The sequence below is a fragment of the Chiloscyllium plagiosum genome, unplaced genomic scaffold (assembly GCF_037043375.1).
Source record: "Chiloscyllium plagiosum isolate Xiang-an unplaced genomic scaffold, Cpla_swu_hap1 HiC_scaffold_48, whole genome shotgun sequence".
Taxonomy (NCBI): domain Eukaryota; kingdom Metazoa; phylum Chordata; class Chondrichthyes; order Orectolobiformes; family Hemiscylliidae; genus Chiloscyllium; species Chiloscyllium plagiosum.
In genome coordinates this window covers 35,964,661-35,987,177 of record NW_028270186.1, presented here as the reverse complement: position 1 = coordinate 35,987,177, position 22,517 = coordinate 35,964,661, and positions in this window count along the sequence as shown.

Here is a 22,517-nt window from a genome sequence, read left to right as displayed (position 1 = left end):
AGCCTCTGCTCCATTTTTTGGTTATGTTGCCGACACAGATGCTGTAACAACAGTTACCATGACTCATCCAGAGGGATGGGTCTAACCGGATGAGTCATGACTTGAAGAGTCCAATCACAAAAATTAAATCACAAAATAAAGGCATTGCCAGATATTTAGTTCTCTCACATTCGCAATCCAACTCACATAACAAGACCATCCATTACATATTCAGGATGGAACACTGTGTAGATCCGGCTAGTGTCTGCTGAATGCAACCCAGCTATGTCCAGAGTGAAACTCTGTGCAGCCCAAACCAATGCTGGATCTATAATCCTGGGCTAAATGTCCAGCGTGTGGAGCTGTGCAGTCCGCACTGTTTCATTCATATATAAACCCAGACTGTTGCATTGTTCGCGAACACTGTATTAGTTCGCAGCTCTGTGTGCGAAAACTTGCAGCCAAATTTGAAACTGACAGGATGTGCAGCTCCCATCCATTTACAGCTCCAAATATCCACAGTGTAATGACAAGGGGTGCTGTGAATGTGAAAGTCACTGCGAGGAAGAGATGTAAATGGAAACAATTTAAATACCAATAGATCTGAATAAGGCGCATATCACTCGAGTATTTAAAGATGAAATAACTGAGATAGTATCTAATGACATTTTGTAAATGATGCGAACAAGTAAGAGTGGGATGGTAATGTTATAGTGGTTGTACTGTACGTCTTGAATTAATCAATGGGAATTAGAAGAACAAATGTGCAGGGAGACTGGCGAGACTTGCAGGAGCAATAGGGTTGTCATAATCGGTGATTTTGATTATCCTAACATAGGCGGGGTCTTGCAGAGTGTTAAGAACTTAGATGGAACGTAAGTTGTCAAGTGTCAAGGCTTGCTTTTAATCGGAGAGATCTACGCCTCACAATGTGTGGGGCAGTTGCAATTTTGTTAGCGAGATAAAGAATCGCTTATGGAGCCAAATAAAAGATCTAAAACAGCCATTATGTTTCCGAAATATCTGTCTGGGAAACATCATAGAAAGCATTTGAAATGGTTGTAGGAAATGAGGAAGGACATTCATTTTAATAACAGTTATCTGACCGAGCCAGGATATTGGAAATGCCTCCATCTTTGAAGGTCTTGTTTAATTTTGTCAAACAAATGGACATAGTTCACGTTAAATACATGATCAAAGAAAAATGTAATGAAGATACTGAAATAGGGAAACGACCCCCGTGACCATTTAAAAGGAATCCCGGATTTGCCCTCAGTATCAGGTATTTCCCTAAGACCTCCCTTAGGCATGGCCTCCAACTTTGTAAAATTAATCTTATCGCCCAGAAAGGCAACAAGCGAATCAATGCATCAGTACGGAAATTGCTGGATTTGACAAAAACATAAGACCCTAATCTGCATATAATGTAATCTTTCGTGGCTTCGATCCCACTTCTAGGGCAGATATATTGGCATCCCTACGAAGGGCCTCCACCGGTGGCTCAATCCCCAACGTAAAAAAACAATGGTAAAAGGTGTCAACCTTGTCGGCTGCCTGGAGAAATATTAATATTACTGATTAGTGAGAACTGCAGCCAGAGGATCGCGGTAAACGACCCTCACCCACTTGATAAAAAGTTTGCGTACACCAAACCATTCTAATGTACAGAAGAATAACGGCCACTCAACCCAATCAAATTACTTCTCTCATCTAAAGAGATCATTAATCCCTGGACAGATTCTTGTTGACACTATTGGATCAAATTGAGTAAATTCTTAACATTGTAGGAAGATCTGCGACCCTTTATAAAACCGGTTTGGTCCTCTTTGGTAACGGAAGGCAGCAACGATTCTACCTTAATGCACGGATCTCAGACAGGATTTTGAGCCCAACATTTAAAAACGAGATTGGCGTGTAAAAAGCACCATCCTCCGGGGTCTTGCTTTCTTCAGCATCAGAGAGATATGAGCCTCTATTAAGGACTGTATGAGTGACAGAACACGTTTAACATCAGCCCTGACAATAGGTTCATAAATTATTTCTAAAGTTCACTAGGAAATCCATCAGGAACGTGCGCCTTTACATTCTGAAGCTGCTTCACAACCTCCTGTGCTGACAATGGTATATTAAGACTCAACACTTCTTCAGGGATTACTCCTGGAAGACCCAGGTTCTTGAAAAATGATTCCATCTTAATCCATCTATCCTCAAAATGTTCATTCTGAAATAATTCTATGAAAAATCTCAGACAGGAGGCATTAATCTTTTGGAATTGAAGGTAAGGATCCCAATACCTTCCCTAATTGAGGTAATGGCTTAAGAGGGGCGCTCGTTTTCCTGGCAAGATAGAATAAATACCTGCCTGGCTTATCACCATGTTCAAACAGTCTTTGTTTTGCAAAGGTAAGGTCCTTCTTTGCTGTCTGTGTGAGGGTGGAATTCACTGTAGACCGAAGCGTTGTAATCCTCTGCAGCTTAGCAACTGAGCGACAATCACAGTATGCACTCTCGGCTGCCCTTAGCTTTGCCTCAAACCAGCGTTCCTGCTCCCCCTTCTGCTACATCATAAGGAATAATTATACCCTTGGCATAAGCCTGAGCAATTTCCCATAGAGTTGATGTTATTGGTTGAATCTGAATTAATGGCTAAGAATCATCTAAACTCGTTGCAGTGGCCAGCTCAGTGGCACAATGGTTAGCACTACTGCCTTACAGCGCCACAGACTCGGGTTCAATTCCTAACTCAGGTGATTGTCTGTGTGGAGTTAGCGCATTGTTCCTGTGTCTGCGTGGGTTTGCTCCCACACTCCAAAAATGTGCAGGTTAGGTAAGTTGGCTATGCTGAATTGCCTGTAGTGTTAGGTGAAGGGGTGGATCAGTGTGGACCTTTTGGACCGAAGGGCCTGTTTCTACACTGAAATTAATCTAATCTAACCACTCAATTAACCAACCAGTCTTAAGAATAAAGGGATACATTCGCTAGTGTCTCGAAACTATTATATTGCACTTAATGTTAATCAATAAGTCTACTGCTTCATGGTCAGAAATTGTAATATTCCTAATTGTGCAGGATGCCACCGAATCTAAGATTGTTGCAGGAATGGGGAAGAAATCAACCCTCGTGTGGCATTTATGCCGGTTAAAGAAGAAAATAAAATCCCTACTTGTGATGTGGATCTGCCACCAGTCCAGCTCTCGTTCTGCACACATATCCACTAATTGCTTACATTATAACAAGGGTATTGGGGCACCTTTCGACATTCTGTCCACCGTGGGGTCCATAAAACTTTTGAAAACTTCTACAATAATGTGCCACGATGCAAGATAACTGAATTTGGAGGGTACTTTAGCAGTGGAAGGGTGGGGGGCGGTTCGGGGGGCAATAAACATTCAAAATACTATATTCTTTACTTTAGTTCAAGGCTTTGGGTATTATGAGCCTCCCGTGAGTGTCAAATACAATCTAGTAGGTTAAATGGAAGACTCCTTTTATCCATTATGGCTTCTCCCCTCCTCACAATGTAAAAAGGCGAGAAATAAACCCGATCAAGCCCCACCTGCTGTAATGTCAAATGTTCCTTGTCATCAAGGTGCATCTCCTGCAATAGGACAACATCCACTCTCTCGTTTTAAGATTAGAAAGTAATTTCTTTCCTCTTTTCTGACCATTGGCTCATCTTAATGCTCCAGGTAGACCACTTATGCACATCATTACCCAGAACACATTGTAGCAACATTTGAACTCGAGAGAGGAAGAACTCGAATTACTGATCATTAATAAACAAAGTCTCATAGAGCTTAGAAACTACACAAACTAAGGCTACTACAACTGCCAACTCTCAAAACTTTCCAAAAGTAAGCATTTTAAGTAAATGGCTGGGATGGAGTGGGTTAGGGAACCACTTTGCCCGTGCAATGATGCAGAGCCCAACAAAGCAGACCTTCCAGATCGCCACCATCTGGGATTTCCCCTAAACATTTTATCGATATTATCATTTCATTTTGCATTGTATTCCTGGATGTGCTGGAGTAGTGTGATTTTGTACCACTGTCAGTATTTCCCCAACACTGCACATTCCCCCCGATAATCCTTGACTCCGTTATTCTTTATGCACCTTCTGTCTGTGCCTCAAACGTATTCAATACCTCTGCCTCTAATGCTCTGCAGGGAAGAGTGTTCCAAATACTCTCACAACTGAGAAAACAAAAAGTAACCTCATGTGTGTGTGAGATTATTTATGTCTCCTTACCTGAGAAAGGATATATTAAGTTGAAAGCGATTCGGAGATGTTTCACTTCATGTATTCAGGGATGAGGGTCTTACATTATGGAGGTTTTAACAGGTTACTCTTGGAATCAGAGGTGAACTTATTGAAAGATACAAAACCTAGAGGAGAGTGGATCAGATAGATACCCGCTGGGTGTTTGTATCGTCCAAACTTCTTGTTGTTTTTATAGAATCTCTACAGTGTTGAAGCAGGACATTCCGTCTATCATGTCCACATTGACCCTCGGAACAGTATCCCGCCCGGTCCTGCCCCCCTACTCTATCCATGTAACCCTACACTTCCCATGGCGAACCTATCTAACCTACACATCCCTGGGCACTCTGGACAATTTAGCGTGGCCAATCCGCCCAAAGCTGCATTTCTATGGACGAAGAGAGGAAACTAGAACATTGGGAGAAAATCTACACAGATATGGGGAGAATGTTCAAAATCCACATCGAGGGTTGCCCGAGGTTGGAACTGAAGGCAGCTACTTGGTGATGGGAGGTATCAGTGCTAACCACAGATCCACCATGCGCATCCGTTAGTTTTATTAGTTAATAGTGGCTAACTAAAGAAATCTGCCTGACTTGTTCCTGTCATTGAACCGGACTCAGTCTGAGAACTTTATCATCGGCCATATCACCAACCTGGTTACATTTAAAATTTAATGTGAGCAGTGGAGGAATGGGACGAGAAAAAGAAACGGTGACACCCTCCAACATCCATCAGAGCAGGAATTAGGATAAATCCATAAAGTGGGATTTCATTCAAGTGGGAATTCTCTTTCCCAGAAGTTTCGGGTGGCTGGACCTTTTTATTATATTGAAGCTGGCTTTGTCTGATTTTCCATGGACAGGTGAATCAGGGATAATGATACATGGAAAGAAAAGTGCAGCTGGGAACACAATGAGATGAGCCATGACCTTATTTACTGGTAGGGCAGTGCGAAAGGGCCGAATGGCCCTCATGTGTCCCTCAGCCCTGTGTTCTGATGTTCCATTCAGCCCTCGGACATGCTAATCATGGGCAGATCGAGGCCACTCCGACGGTTAGGTGTAGCGTTGGAAATGCACTTGGAAAATCCAGGCTGGATCAGGAAGTGACCACCACCCCCACTCCCCAGTCCCTGTTTCCAGGCTTCCCCTCTCTGTAACGTCTGCTCCAGATGTAGGTCATGTTGCAGACCCAGATACGCTGGGAATACAGCCACATACCCCACGCAGGGTTAAAACAACAAATCCTCTGCTCTCTCTGAACGCAACATTGTTCAACACGATTTCCAGCAAAATATCCCGTTACTTTCCAAAAGCATAACATGTGAAATTAATAAATAGGAACAGGAGTAGGTCAATCGGCCCCTCAAGCTAACACTTGCATTTAATAAGATCATGGCTGACCTACTCCAGGGCTCAACTCCACTCTCTTGCCGACTCCTTGTATCCCTCCACATCTGTCTGAGTTAGGGAATTCCAGACATTCACTACCTTCGGAGAGAAGACATTAATCTACATCTCAGATTGAAATCGATGTTCCTTATACGGTATCTATATCATCGAGTTCGACACTTTGCTTAAGAATGGAAAAAAACTTCTCAACATCACCCTTCTCCAACCCCTTCTGTGACTTGTAGATTTCAGCATTATCACTCCTCATTCATTTAAAACCCAATTAATTATCGCCTCATAGAGATTCTCAATAACACGACCCTTTCTTCCCAGGAAATCGCCTAATGTACCAACCAAGTTACTTGCTGCATCAGCATGCTGACTTTATTTTTCACACACAGGAAGACTTCAATGCCTTTACTGTTCCTTTTCTGGAAGTCTTCTCCAATAAGTAACAGCCTGCTTTATGATTCTCAGTGTCATCCTCAAACTCGGATGTATATTGCACTCAACTCCCTCCTTCAGGTTGTCAGCATAGATTGTAAATAACTGATGCCATCAGACTGATAGTTGTGGTACTCCAGCAGATAAACCTTTACCATAAAGATCCATTAGCCCTGACTCTCCGATTTGTGTGTTCCCCAGTCATCATCCCATGGTAATACAATATTCGACGTCCTGGAGCTTTTGTTTTGTGTAAGAAATTTTGTTTTGTAATACCTTGTGAAAAATCTCTCGTGTCTACCAGATCCCCTTTATCAAGTCCGTTGTTACATTCTCAGGCATCTGCAGAAATACTTTGCATGATTTTACAGGGCAAAATATAATTTCCCTTTCACGAAACCACCCTGACTCTGCGTGAAGCTTTTCTAAATGTCCATGCTTGCCAGGTTTTCAAACCTATACTATTCCTATCTGTTTTCATTAGTCTATGTGCCTCTAAATGTTTCCTATTCATATGTTTGTCCAAATGAGTTTTAAATTTTGTGGCTGTCCTTGCATTTCCCACTCTTCCTCTGGAAGCTCATTCCATACCCACACCGCTCTCTGTGTGAGAAAAAAGCTGCCCCTTACACCCTTTTAAATCTACCCTCTTTCACCTTAAACCTATTCCCTCTATGTTTGAATACACCTACCCTTTGGAAAAGACCTTGGCTATTCACCCTATCCATACCTCTTATGATTTTATAAGTTTCTGTAATGTCACTCCTCAACATCTTATACTCCATCTGATGCTAACTTCAAGAACAAGCGTTTAAAGATAAGCACTGCAAAATTGAAGCAATGTTAAAAATGACAGGTAACCAACACTCAGCCAAAATGTCATACTGTGATTTATTTTTCTCCATATTACAATACTAAGGCAGCATGAAACGCTTACTAGTGCCAATAAGAAGTCAAGCACCTGAATTCCTTTATCTAAAGGGGGTGATGATGACGACAGTGAAAACGTATCTGTGGCCAAATCTATATAATACCACATCGTCAACATTCCCCTCCTGGCCTCCGTATAACTTTGTGTTGTTGTGTCTTTGTTATCTTGCATTCAATAGAGAGAACCCATTTCCCCCATTCACACCCTAAATTCAACCCATTATACATAATATTTTCGTTCACCACTGCTAAAAGCCAGTTTTTCTTTTGCCACACCCTCTTTTCCCTGCCACCCATCCTCCACTTCTGGCAAGTGATTAAAAGACCATTTTGCAATTGCATTCAGTTTTGAAGAAGTTTCACACTGGACTGGAAACGCTAAATGTGTTTCTGTTTCTCTGCAGATGTTGACAGACCTGCTGAGATTATCCAGAAATGAATAGGCGCAGAAATACAATTTCAATTAAATAAATAATTATGGATACTGGAAATAAAAATAAAAAAAACCTTTATAGAAGGATCACTGGACCTGAATGTTTAACTCTGCATTCACTCCAGAAAATTCTGCAACATCTTTTGCAATTTATTCAGCAATTTCTGATTATGAACAATTTCCAACGACAATTGTCAAAGGTGCCCAAACTTCCTGTCCAACATGGAGCGTCGTACACTGGGAACTGAACAGTAACACATGGTGATAATTTGCTTGACTCTGAAACTGCATAAGGCTGACACCACTGACACTGCAAAGCTCTGAATAATGGTCAGGGAGAAAAACAGAAGGAAACACGTTCACTTCAAATACAGAAGATGACATTACTGAAAGGAAAAGATTCAGATTAGTACCTTAAATGGGTATTGTTTATGTAACAAATTGGAGGCGTGCCGCCAAGGAAAGACTTCCAGCAGAACGAGAATATGAAAATGGAAGTATTTCCCCATCAGAAACCAGAACAGGTCACTGAATACAGGGCTGATGGGTGAATGGGTCACGCTGCGACCTGAGGCGGGGGAGGGGGGAGGCAGACAGTAGAATAGAATTGTAGATATTGCAGCTAAAACTGGGTTATCATCTGATGCTGTAGATTTCAATGACAATCTGTAACTTTTTTTCCCCAGGATAATCTATCCGTCTACCATTTCCATCAAGCCGATCCATGGGTCAGTGACGGGTGTGGGTGTACATGGTCGGGTCGGAATCACATGCACCTTCTCCTATGACAATCCATTAAATCTACCGCACTTGACTGGTTATACGACGAACAGCAGGACTCACATCTGATACAGAGAGAGAGGGATGATCCCAAGACTAATAAATCAGATATAAGCTCTCTCGTCCTGTCAAATCCATGCATAAATGTTGATGGACCATTAAAGAACTTACTGGAGAGGACTCCACAAATATCCCCATCCTAAATAATGGAACAGCCCTGTGCATCCATGTAAAACATGCAGTATCTGCACCATCTTCTGCCAGAAGTGTTGAGTCGATTATCCACCTCACCCTCACAATGATAACCTCAGAATCGCAGATGCCCGTCTTGAGCCAATTTAATTCACGGCACGTGACATGAAGCAACAGCTGGACACTGCAGATACGACAAAGGCATTTGGCCCTGACAAAATTGCTACAATAGGACTGAGGACCTTTGTTACAAAACAAGCCGAAGGAAACTGTTTCATTCCAGCTCCATCTCTGACAACTCCCTGGCAATGTTGGTAATTAGCAACTGCAGTTCTCACTTTCTCCTAATGTGGGTAATTACTCAACTATGTCCCTTCCCCTAAGAAGGGAATAATTACAATCGGACCAATTACCACGCCCTCAGTCCCATCACGATAGTCAAATTGTTTGGGGTAATTTTTGATAGAGCTGTCACACAGCACAGAAATATTCGGTTTAGTGTTGTTTCCGATAAGCCTCCATGTGGAGATGGTGCTGTTGTGGAATTGTCATTGGATTGCTAATCCAGACCATGATAATTCTCTGGCAACTGGTGCAAGTTAAAAACAATTAATAAAATATCGAGATCTAATACCTGGTGTCAGTAATAGTGATCGTGTATACGATGTCGATAATAGATGTTCATTTCCTTCCCCAGCGTACTTTCCTGTCTGGCCTAAAAGTGACTCCAGTCATGTGATACACTCTTCAATGGTCTCTGAAGCGGCAGGCAAGGCACTCAATTGTATCAAACTGCTCCAAGGTCTTAAATGATAAACCCGGAGAGAACACCCGGCACCAGCCTCGTTATCAGAAAAGGGAACGGGAACCACAATCCTGTCGACCCTGCAGAGACCTCCTTCTTAACAGCTGAGAGCTTGTGACAACATTTACAGAGCTTTCCCACACACTGCACAGAAGCTTTGGGAAAGAAATACGTCATACAACTCATTGAGCTTTCCCTATTCTAGTTAATGGCCGAATATCTCCTCAACGCAGTTTTCCCCATACAATATACATATACATGTTTAAACATTGTGAAACATAAAATGAGAACTGCTATAGTCCATTCAGCCCATCAGTTTTGCGCCTCCATTCTATGTACAGGCAGTTCACTGATAACGCGTGCTGATTAAATATATTTTGGCTGCAATGCAATTCATGAACCTTTTTCTATAAAGTGAACTGGCGTTCACTGTGACGCGATTCCTTGTCGGGCACCAGCTGAACAGCAAATCCTGCCCCAGAAACCCTCTGTGTACAAAAGGTACAATCAATGTGTTCAGCAAAAAACGGGAATGCAATCGACTTTGCAGGCCTGGAAACCGAGCCTGAAACTGGGAATTGTAGTCTATATTTCGAAAGAACTTTATTTCAAACTGTGGGGAGAATCTTGTGGAGAACTGTAATTCGGCATCAGCATCACATGGTCAGTCAGCCCCCACGCGCTTTCTGGTGAAGGTTGTGATGAAAGATACGGTGTACCAGTGAGTGACTGTCGTGTGAAAGTGTTAGATTTACAGCACTGTTATATTACAACATGTAATTTAAAGATTTATTTAGACTGTTCCACTGTGTGTTAGATCAAATTTAATTTTTGGTTTTTACTGATATTTTGGGGGGTTTACCACTTACCCTCTTTTTTCCATAGACCCCATTATTAATACTGCACGATTTTGTACAACAGAGTGTTGCATAGGAACACAATTATTGCATTATTGGAGAACAACCTGGAATGAGAGCTGATTTTCTATCTTGACACCATACTCCTGCTCTCCCACTATCCCTTTAGTTTCCAGAAATCCTTATTTGTACTCAGCCCCTTGACATCCACAGCCTCATCTGGGAGAGAGTACCCCTGGTTCGCCAGTCTCCGAGTGCAGGCATTTATTCTCATCTCAATGGAAAGTGGCCAGTCTGTACCTAATATTGTGGACCCTTGTTGTAGACGTCCCAGTCAGGGGAATTACCATCCCTGCTTCTAATCTGTCTCGCCCCGTCAGAGTGTAATATATTTCACTGAGATTTCCACTCATTTTACAAAACTCCATTGAATACAGGTCCAGTTGCCCCAAATGCTGCTCCCACAACAAGTCTGTCATCACAGAGATCAATCAGTCTGGTCATCCTTTGCTGCTCTCCCTCAATGTCAGGTTTGTCATCTATTCGGAAAAGAGACCAAAACTTCACACAATGCTGCACACTTTTCGAGATGGGGTCTCACCAAGACCCTGTACAGCTGCAGTAAGAATCATTTACTCCTGTACTCAAATCCCCCTGAAATGAACGTGAATACGGCATTTATCTTCCTTCCTGCTTTCTGCTCCTGCAATATTGCTTTAGGTGATTGGTGTACAGGGAGATCCAGATTACATTCAAAGTTACAGTTCCCCACCTGCTGGGCCGACATACAATGGTCAACGTGCCAATGCCATTCCCAGTATTGACTTCTGGCTTCAGAACTCACTGCCACACATGGACTCGAGGGCTATGCATAATTAAACAAAAATGCAGCTTAAGTTAATTTATAGTGTAACATTTTTCAATCACTTCTTTTTCAAATGAGAGGCTGCCAGGCCATTGTTCCCATCAAAATACACAACATATCATTTCCCCCATTACTCTCCACCTGCCACGTATTTGCCCAGTCACTCTACTTGTCACAATAATCTTGGAACATTTTTTACATCCTCCTCATCGATTCACAGGATGATCGTTTCGTGCTGTCAGCAGACTTGGGAATACTGCATTTGCGCCCCTCACCCAAAGATGTGATGAGTATTGGGAATAGCTGGAGCCCAAGATACGATCCTAACATTATCCTCCAAGCCTTCCATTTAAAAATAAAACATTGTTTTATTCCTACTCACTGTTTCCTGCCAGCTCTCCCACTCTAAATCTATGACCATATATTAGCCCGAGTCCCATAGGATTCGAATTTGCACAATAGGCTTGGGGCTTTATCAAAAATCTTTCTGATAATCCATTTGCATGGCATTGATATCTCCTACATAATTTTACTAAAAGCCACTTTCTCAAATATGATTCCCATGTCATAATTCTCTGTTGACCTTGTCTATGCCCATTAATTTCAGTCCAATACTTTCTCTAAAGTATTGCAAAACAATTCTCAAATCTTCACTAAACCGCAAATCCTTCACTTTTAAAGTGTGGCCCTTTGAGTAACAGCAACAATTGCTGTCTATCCAACCTGTCCATGTACCTCGTAATCCTATCCTTCTGAATCACAGACATCGCAGCCTTCTCTCCTCCACACTAAACAACCTGAGGTTATCCAGCCTCTCTCCATAGCTCCATCCCAGGGAACATCTCTGCACCCCCTCCCCACTACAATCACATCCTTCCTGTAATGTTGTTCCCAGACCAACACACAGTATTCTATCTTGCCCTCACCAAAGTTCCGCATAGTTCTTATAATCTATACCTCGATTAATAAAGACTATGTTTACATTCCACTATCTTTTCCCAGATTGTGTATTAACCTGTGCAGTCACATTCAGCAATGTGTGGAGAAGCACCCTCTGAGCTTACTAGTGTGCTGCCATTCATTGAGTACTCCCCTGTCTGGTTCCTTCTTCCAAATTGCATCACCTCATAATTACCAGGGTTACATTCCATCTGTCATTGATCCACACATCTGACCATTCCATCAGTACCTACTTGTAACTTAAGGCCTTCTTCCTCACTGCCATCCACCCAGCCAATCTTTGTATCAAATACAAACTTATTTATTACACACCCCACCACTCATCCATATTCACAGCTGCATCATTTATGAATACCACAAATAATGATAAAAATTTCTCAACATTATTTACATCACGCGGTTGTGCACGTTGATAAAGAAGCAGCGGTTTCAAAAGCTAGTGTTGCCGAATAAACCTGTTAGACTATGGTGTGGTGTTATGCTATTTTTAGATTTGTTCACGGCAGCCCATCACTAGCACCCCCGAATCACAAATAATAAGGGACCCTGCACTGATGCCCGTGGTGCAGCATTGGACACTCGCCCCCAGTCACACAAACAGCCTTCTACCACTCCCCTCTTTCTCCTACTACTAAAGTTGATTTAAATGCAACTTGGCAAGTCACTAATGAGTCCTACGTGTTCACTGGTTATTCTGTTCCGCTTCACACACTTGTAGGTTACCTGGGGATTCTCTGTAATCGTGTCCATAAGACCATAAGAAATAAGGCCATTCTGCCCATCGAGTCCACTCCGCCATTCAATCATGGCTGATAGGCATTTCAACTCCACTTACCCGCATTCTCCCCGTAGCCCTTAATTCCTTGTGACATCAAGAATTTATCAATTTCTGCCTTGAAGACATTTAGCGTCCCAGCCTCCACTGCACTCTGCGGCAATGAATTCCACAGGCCCACGACTCACTGGCTGATGAAATGTCGCCGCATTTCTGTTCTGAATTTACCCCCTCTTATTCTAAGGCTGTGTCCACGGGTCCTAGTCTCCTCGCCTAATGGAAACAATTTCCTAGCGTCCACCCACTCCAAGCCATGTATTATCTTGTAAGTTTCTATTAGATCTCCCCTTAATCTTCTAAACTCCAATGAATACAATCCCAGGATCCTCAGCCGTTCCTCATATGTTAGACCTACCATTCCAGGGATCATCCGTGTGAATCTTCGTTGGACACGCTCCAGTGCCAGTATGTCCTTCCTGAGGTGTGTGTACCAAAGCTGGATACAGTACTCCAAATGGGGCCTACCCAGAGCTCTATAAAGTCTCAGTAGTACAACGGGTGCTTCTATATTCCAACGCTCTTGAGATAATTGACAATATTGGATTCGCTTTCTTAATCATGGACTCAAACTGCATGTTTACCTTTAGAGAATCCTCAACAAGCACTCCCAGATCCGTCTGTACTTTGGCTTTCTGAATTTTCTCACTGTTTAGAAAGTAGTCCATGCTTGTATTCCTTTTTGTTTATTTCTTTTGTCCTGCCTTGGCCATGTGTTAGTCAGTCCCCTCCACGCGTAGAATTTTCTCCTTATTGCAGTCTTAAATGGTTTGTCCCTTATCCTGTCATTATTTGCCTTGAATGTGGATCAGACAGCCTGATAAATTTTCTGTTAATTTCCAACTTGCCATATATTTTGTGATTTTTATAAAGTTCACAGTGATCCACCGCTGATTCGTTGAAACTCTAGAGAACATAGACAATCTCGCCATCTGAGGGATTTATCTGGATATTGTCCATTACACTTCCTCTGCGGTCAGTATATTCTTTCCTAGATTTGGTCACCAAAACTGTTCTCAACACTCCAGGTACAGTCTCACCAACACTCTATGAAACTGCTTCAACATGTCTTTACATCTATATTCTGACTCCCTTAAAGGAAGGCAAACCAAACTTTAAGTTTCCACTTACATATATTCCTGCAAATACCCTTCATATCATTGCATTTTCGAACTCACTGTGTGAGTTCTTATAGAAAGCCTTCTGATAATCTAAAATATATACCAATTCTACTGGTACCCCATTATCTATGCTGTAAGAATCAACTTCAAACAATTCTAAAGTTTGTCAAGTATGATTTCCCTTTCAGAAACGCATACTGAGTCTCTCAAATTTTGCTGTTAATGACTAAATATCCAATATCACATCCTATATAACATATTCCAGCAATTTCCAGACAAATGTCAAGTTAATTTTTCAGCAGTTCTCCACACTATCTCTTCTTCTCTTTGTAGATGCTTGGATTCATCTATAATGCTTGGATCACGTTTACTAATGTGCATTTATCAACACCAGCTTTCAGACTCTGCAAAATGTACAGGAAAATAGAACGCCGTCATCGACAACGCAATCAACCCTTCTATTTGTGATTTCTTTCTGAATATTTTGGTATGAAGTATATCTGGTTTGTCAAGCTTAGCAATGCTCAATCCAGCTGCATGTTCAATATTGCCTTGTTACTGATGTGAATTGACATTGTGCCTTTACTTCCACAAGTTCTATACGATCACTTCGTATTTCTGGGTGATTTTCTGGATCTTACTCCATTAAGACAGATGTGAAGTAACTGGTCATTTGCTTTGCCATTTCCCAGATATCCACCATAAACTCGAATCTCCCGATTGCAAATTTTCACATTTGACTATATTTATTCTTTCTTTTGAAATATAGATTATAGATTTTTGCAGTCTTTGTGTTCCTGTCTGTTTGCATTCATGTTCGCTTTTTGATTTCCTGATCAGTTTCATGGCCCTCCTTTTCTGGATTGCAATTTTCTGAGAATTCTTAGGATTCCAAAATGTCTGAAATTTTTTTGAAGTCACTTCCTATGATTAATATATTCTTTAGTTTGTTATGTTAATCATCATTGAGTCACTTACTCACTCTTTGGTGTTTTCACCTGAAATAAGTAGATATATCTATGCATTATTTCGACTCAGTAATCTATTCAGAGTATGCACTATTTCTATAAATCCCCTGGTCCTGACCGGATATATTCAGGAACACTGCAGGAGGACAGAGAAGTGATAGTGGGGGCTCTGGTTGGTGCTTTTGTATCATCAGTAGCCAACGGGTGAGGTCCCGGAGGACTGGAGGGTAGCGAAAGCTGTGCCCTTTTTCAAGAAGAGCTACAAAGAAAAACCTGGGAATTATGGACCAGTAAACCTAACGTCTCTAGTTGGTAAGTTTCTTGAGAAGAATCTGAGAGAGACGATATACATGAATTTCGCAAGGCAGGGTGTGATTATTAGCAGTCAGCACTTTCTTTGTGTATGGGGGATCATGGTTCAAACATTTGTGAGAGTGCTTTGGTGAAATGACCAGTAACCTTGACAAGGGCATCGTGATATACGTAATGTATATGAAAAACAGTGAAGCCTTCATTAAGTTCCACATGGTAGGTTGCTCTGGAAGTCTAGATCAAATGGAATTGAGGCGGAGCTGGCAAATCAGATCCAAAATATGCTTGATGTTAGGAAACATAGAGTAATAGTGGAAGCATGCTTGTCTGACTGAAGGCCTGTGATGAGTGGAATGCCTCAGGAGACGGTTCTGGGACTATTACTGTTTGTTTTATCCATGTATGTTGTATATATATTTACAGATAAGTGTCGGTTATTGCATTTTAGATAGTCAAATCAAGGTAGGAGTTTCATGGTGAATGACAGGATCTTAACGAGTATATTGAGACAAAGCGACCTTGGAATTCAGTTTCAAGGTTCTCTGAAAGTGCAGTCACAGGTCAATAAGGCAGTGAAAAAGGCATTTGGCACACTGGCCTTCATCAGTCAGAGTAATGAATGTCGAAATTAGGGAGTTATGTTGCAATTATACAGGATGCTGGTGAGGCAATACTGGTAATGTTATGTTCAGTGTTGTTCACTTTGCTATAGGAAGGAAGTTCTTAAACTGGAAATAGTGCAGAAGAAATATACAAGATGATGCCCGGACTCAATGGTCTGAGTTATAGTGAGAGGTTGGGTAAGCTAGGAATTTTTACTTTAGAGTGTATGAGACTGAGGGGGATCTGATAGAAGTGTATAAGGTCATGGGAAGCATGGATAGAGTGAATGCACTCAGTCTTTTTTTCCACAGGATTGAGCAACCCACGGACGAGCGGGCATCAATTTAAGATCCGAGGGGAAATAGTAAAAGGGAACCTGAGGGGCAATTTATTTTACTCACAGTGTGGTATACACATGGAATGAGCTGCCAGCAGAAGTGGTTGAGGGAGATACATTCACAAAATTTAACATGCATTTGGACAAATACATGGATAGGAAAGAATAAGAAGGATATGGGGCAAGGGCAGAAAAATGGGGTTAATGTGAATCGACATTTTGTTTGGAATGGACCAGTTAGGGCTGAAGGGCCTTTCTCCGGGCTGTCGGACTCTATGACTCTCACAATCATTGCTTCTCCCATTGAATGTTATTTATACTTCCACAATTCATTGGAGTGAACTTGACCCTCCAGCCTCCGGGCTTCCATGATGTTTGACCAGAATGTTCAAACATTCGATATTGTTTTCAGACGCCTTGTAAAAATGCAACATACTGATGTCTCTATTCCTCCAAAGCTGCTTCAGAGCAAGGTTATTAATTAGTCCTCCTGACCACACAACACCAAACCTGAAATAACCTGCTCTCTAGTTTGGTTCACAACGTACTGTTCAACCTACCTAATACACACCTACGGAAGTTTTTCTTCACAGTATTAGTAGTCACTGCAGTTTTGGTGCAATTTGAGACCATCCATTATTACTGTAGCACCCACGATTATTTGTTACTCATTCACATGATGCGGGTTTCGCTGGATAACCAGTATTTATTGCCCATGCCAGAGGGCAGTTAAGAGTCAGCAGCGTTGTCTTGAGTCTGGAGTCACATGCAGGCCACACCAGGTAAGGACAGCAGTATCCTTCCCTCAAGGACATCAGTGAACCAGATGAGTTTTTCCAACAATCGACAATGGATTCTTGGTTATCAGAAAACCTTGATTCCAGATACATATTGAATTCAAATTCCACCATGGCAGGATTTGAATTCATGTCCCCAGAATATTACCTGGGTCTCTGGGTTAAGAGCCCAGCGATAATATCACTGTGTCATTGGTCCCCCTTGCATTTAAAGTTACATACCTAATTTCCAAGGCATATGTTGTAAAGTATTTACGTTACAGATTCTGTTTTGATGTATAAGACACGAACGTTTGCTTCACCTTGCTATTTGTAAGATCCACCCAAATTGATTCTGTGGGAAGTGATGGAAAGGGTCTGTGGCGTTATTACCGATAGACTTGGACAAGCCGTTCAGGGAGACTCACCTCAACGCTGAGATAATCTGAAGAATTGGTCAGCAATACAGGACAAGCATCAATATTCTTTAACCCCACTTTGCCAAGATCAGTGTAACCATATTTTCCTGCTCCCTCACACTCACTGTATATCTTTAAAACACCTACCCCCGAACAAGGCTCACACTCTATCTACAAATAAGGCTCCAGCACGACCACACTCACTGTTGAATTCTGCACCTTCCTTCCCCCACTTTTTTCTGTCACTGACGCAATAGTCCCGCACACTAATACCGCTGCATGGATACGACACTGTGCTCAGACTCCCTCCGGATATCTCACCCTTCCCCCTTCAGCTATACCAGCATTAACAGCAGGGACACCCACTCCAACCATCACTCCGTCCCTCCTCTTCTCCCATTCCAGGAGAAACATCCTGGAATAGGACATAAAAGGCCAAGCCGGGTGTTAGAGTGCCCGATATTCGTTCCCTCACCCTCTACTTCGAGATGTGGGGAGGATCCTGGAAAGAGCCAGAGAGGACCAGGACACCTTGTGTGGAGATTCTGAAACATCGACGTCCCACCAACCAAGTAAGCAGCAATGTTCAGTAAAGAGCAATTCTCAATTTAAACTCGCTGGCATTTCCAATCTCATCTCTCTCACTTTTTCAGAATTAGTTAAAAGAATTAATGAAAGACTTAAAATAAAAATAATGTTTATTTTCTTCAGTAAAAATGTTAAAAAGAAAAAAAATAAACGATATAAGTTCAATACGAAAAATCTAAAACATGACGTTCATTCAAAATTATGGCCAATCCTCGTAAATACTCGCCATCATTTCTCTCACTAAATCTTCTTCCGAGTGTTTGTATTCTAGCATCTGCTTCTTTAATTTCAACGGAATATCGTGCCCTGCTATCAGATGCTCATAGTAAATGTCCCTTCCCCTCTGAACTTTGCGTAAACTGTCAATATATTTCCAAATAACTGGATGTTCAACATCACGTTCGCATTGTCATCTCCTGTACTATTGTTTGTTTTGTCCTCATTGTTTAAAGTTCTTTCATATAAGTTCCACATTCCAACTGGAAAAAGCAGTGAACGCCGACCATTTCCTCTGTGTAATCTTCTACCTCCATTGTTCTCCTCGAACCAGCCCAGCAGCGGCTGCAATTCATCTGGAAGTGCATCAGTCAAATGTTCAATAGCTTCATGAATGTTTTCAATGGGAATAAATGCAAGACCAACGATCATTTTAACTCTGAAAGAAAACGCTGAGTCAATGTTATACTTATTCAAGTGTCTTGTTAACATTTTTACTGAAGTGAATAAACATCATCTTTATTTTTATTGCTTTGATTAATGCTTTTATCTAAGCCTGAAAAGGGATAAATATGAGCTGCGCTGAAATAGTTCTGCGCCTAAATGGGTCTGCGGTAAAATGGGCTGCACCAAACAGGACGCACCAAACAGAATGAAGTACTCAGTAAATTACACAGCACAGGGGGAGCCATATAACCATCCCAGGCTGTTATGCAGAAGCAGGGGCGCCCTGGGTAGCTGTCAGGAAATACAGTGTATCGATCATTACTCATTTTGTGTTTGGAAAGCTGTAACAAGTGGAATTCTTCTGGGATCTGTATGAGGTCATCAAAAATTTACAATCTATTCTAATGAACCGGATGAAGGAGATGGAGCTCAGTTTGCTCATGCACCAGGATAGTCATTCAATAAGGTGTCAAATAGAGACAGAGCGTCTGCAATGGGATATAGACGGGGCCAGCAGAGCGTCTACAATGGAATGCAGACAGGGGGAGAGCAGGGCGTCTGCAATGGGATACAGACAGGGGAAGGGAAGAGCGTCTGAAATGGGATACAGAGAGGGGAAGGGCAGAGTGTCTGCAATGGGATACAGCTAGGGGACGGCAAAGCGTCTGCAATGGGATACAGACAGGGGGAGGGCAGAACGTCTGCTGTGGGATACAGACGGGGAGGGCAGAGAGTCTGCAATGGGGTACAGACAGGGGAAGGGAGAGCATCTACAATGCGATACAGACGGTTGAGAGCAGTGCATCTGTAATCGGATACAGACGGGAGAGGGCAGAGTGTCTGCAATGGGACACATACAGCAGGAGGGTAGAGAGTCTGCAATGTGATACAGACTTTGGGAGTGCAGAACGTCTGCAATGGGACACAGACTGGGGAGAGCACAGCAACAAGCAATGGCATACAGACAGAGGATGGCTGTGAGCAAAGCCTCAGCAGAAAAAAAAACAGTACAATATATATTTTCTGTTTTGTTGAAAAGACGAAACAGCAGACATTTATTTAAATGCAAGGCGAATGCAGAACTCAGTGTAACAGAGGGATTTGTGTGTCTTAGTACAGGAATCACATCAAATTAACTTGAAGATGTAACAAGTGATTTGGACGGTAAATGTCGTGATACTGTTTCGTGCAAGGGGTGTTGGGTATGATCTTAGCGATGTTTTCTGCATCAGTACAGGCATTGCCGAGATTACATCTGTTGTATTATGTGTACTTATAACTGCCTAAACTGAAAAAAAAAAACAAAATTGCTTTCGAAACATCTCAAAGACGTTTCTCTTTACGCGTTCTTGGGGTGAAAGCATTTCGTTACGAAGAATTAACAGTTCGGCCTGAGAATGAAGGATGTTTTATTGACCATATAAGATCTTGAGAAGAGTATAGCTGGTGAATACCGGATGGATATTTCTTCTTGTATGGGAGAATAAAACTGGGGAAATAATTTAAGAATAAGTCAGGTTCAAAGGAAAGGTCATTGTACAGAAAAATTGAACTCTGAATTCTGTTCCTACATGCTGACAGACAAGTTGAGCTTTTCCAGCAATTACTGTATATGTTTAAGAATATCAATTTAACACAGATAGTGAGAAGACATGAAAAACTTATTTTTACATTATGCAAGAACATATTAACACATCTTGAAAACAAGTAGTACCACAAGAAGTTCCACCATGCAGTACCACAAAGTAGGTGAGGATTAGGTAAAGAGAAAACCCTTCGTTTTAAAAAAGTGGGCGGAACGGTGCCACAGTGGTTAGCACTGTTGCCTCGCAGCGCCTGAGATGGGGTTCAATTCCCGACTCAGGCGACTGACTGTGTGAAGTTTGCACGTTCTCCCCGTGTCTGCGTGGGTTTCCTCCGGGTGCTCCGGTTTCCTCTCACAGTCCAAAGATGTGCAGGGTCAGGTGAATTGGCCATACTAAATTGCCCGTAGTGTTAGGTAAGGGGTAAATGTAGGGGTATGGGAGGGTTCGCTTCGGCGGGCTGGTGTGGACTTGTTGGGCCGAAGGTTCTGTTACCACACTGTAATGTAATGTAATCTAATCTAACCAAAAAAAAAATTCATTGTTAATGAATTGATTCTGCAATAACTCACTGACCTGGAGATGAGAATGTGATGGAGTCATATAGTTTAGACAATGTTAAGAAGAGCTCACAGAATCTAGTGTGGGATTGATAACGTTAATGATTTAACTTGCAGATGGAAAATGTAGCCTATCTGTGGAGAAACATTCTATTGCTCACTTCCTTTTTCCGTATCGCTCATCATAGCAATGTGTGGGAGTGAAAAAAAAGCCTAGTCGTCTTTCGCACTAATGGAGGATTCCTGATGAGGATTCAGTGGAATCTCCCCATTGCCTGAAGCAAAACAATTCAGCCAAATTCAACTGTTTCATGAAGAAATCCCATTGTCAGAAGGCTGTGCTCGGAGAATAACAACGGAAGTAAATATCCGACTCGATATGAGGGGAACAGACAGGAGATTCTGTGGCTGCAAATGTGAATCTGGAATGAAGTATGCCTCCCACATGCCCAGGGTTCAGGATGTCTCAGAGCTGCTGCAAAACCTTCTCACTGGGGGTTGGGGGTGGGGGGTGGGGAAGTGGGCGGGAAGCAGCCAGAAGTCATTGTGCACATTGGTACAAAGTACAGAGTGACACAGGTAGAAATAGTGATGACATCCTGCAGAGTGATTGCAGAGAGCGAGGGAAAAGGATAAAAGATAGTGGTAATATCCAGTTTACTTCCAGTTCTGCGTGCTAGTGAGGGTTAGAATAGGAGGATATGGCAGATGAAGGGGTGCTTCAAGAATTGGTGCAGGGGGCAGAGATTCTCGGATTACTGGGATCTTTTGTGGGGCAAGGTGACGTGTTCAGGAAGGATGGGTTGTACCTGGACTGGAAGGGGACCAATATGCTGAGAGACAGGTTTGCAACTGCTGCAAGGGAGGGTTACAACTAGATTGGCTGGGGTCGGGGAGGGGTGGGATCCTCAACAGCAGGGAGGCAAGTGCGAGGCCGGAAGGAGATACAGTAATCAGAAACAGTAAAGTGAAGAGACAGGTCAGGTTAGATAACGACAGGGAGCAAGGAACGCCTGTTGGATTAAATTGCAACTGTTTCAATGCAAGATGGCTGACAGGTGAGGTCGATGAACTCAGGGCATGGATCGGTGCGTGGGACTGGGATATTATAGCCATGGGTATAACATGGCTAAGGAAGGGACAGGACTGGCAGATTAATGTACCAGGGTACAGGTATTTTATGACAGATATGGTGGAAAGAGGGGACGGGGAGTTTCATTTTTGATTAAGGCGTGTATCACAGCAGTAAACGGAGATAAAATAACTGATGGATCATCCTGCGAGGATTTGCCTGGGGAACTAATAAATAAGAAGGGAATGGTGATAGGATTTGGATTGTACTATTGTCCCGCAAATAATAAACGAGGAATTAGGGGAACAAAAATATGTAGACAGGCTGGGGAGATATACAGGGCCAATAGGATTGCATTAGTAGGAGATTTTAATTTTCCTAACATAGACTGTGAATGATATAGAATTAAGGACTGAGATGGGGTGTATTTATTAAGTGTGGTCTGAATATTTTCCTTAAGCAGTACATAGAGGGTGCAACTCGGGAAGGGACGAAACTTGACCTACGCTAAGATCCAGGGCAGAACAGGCGACTGAGGCGACAGCGGGGGAGCACTCTGGGACCCGTGAACATAGTTGTATTAATTTTTAAATAGTTACAGAGAAGGACAAAACTGCTCCACATGTTCAAGTTCTAAACTGGGGCAAGGCGAATTTTGATGGAATTAGACAGGAGCTTGTAGGGGTTGGTTGGAGGAGTTTGCTTGCAGGCGAAGGGACCTCCTGCAAGTGGGAGAACTTTAAAAGTGAAATGTCTACAGTTCAAGGTCTATATGTTCCTGT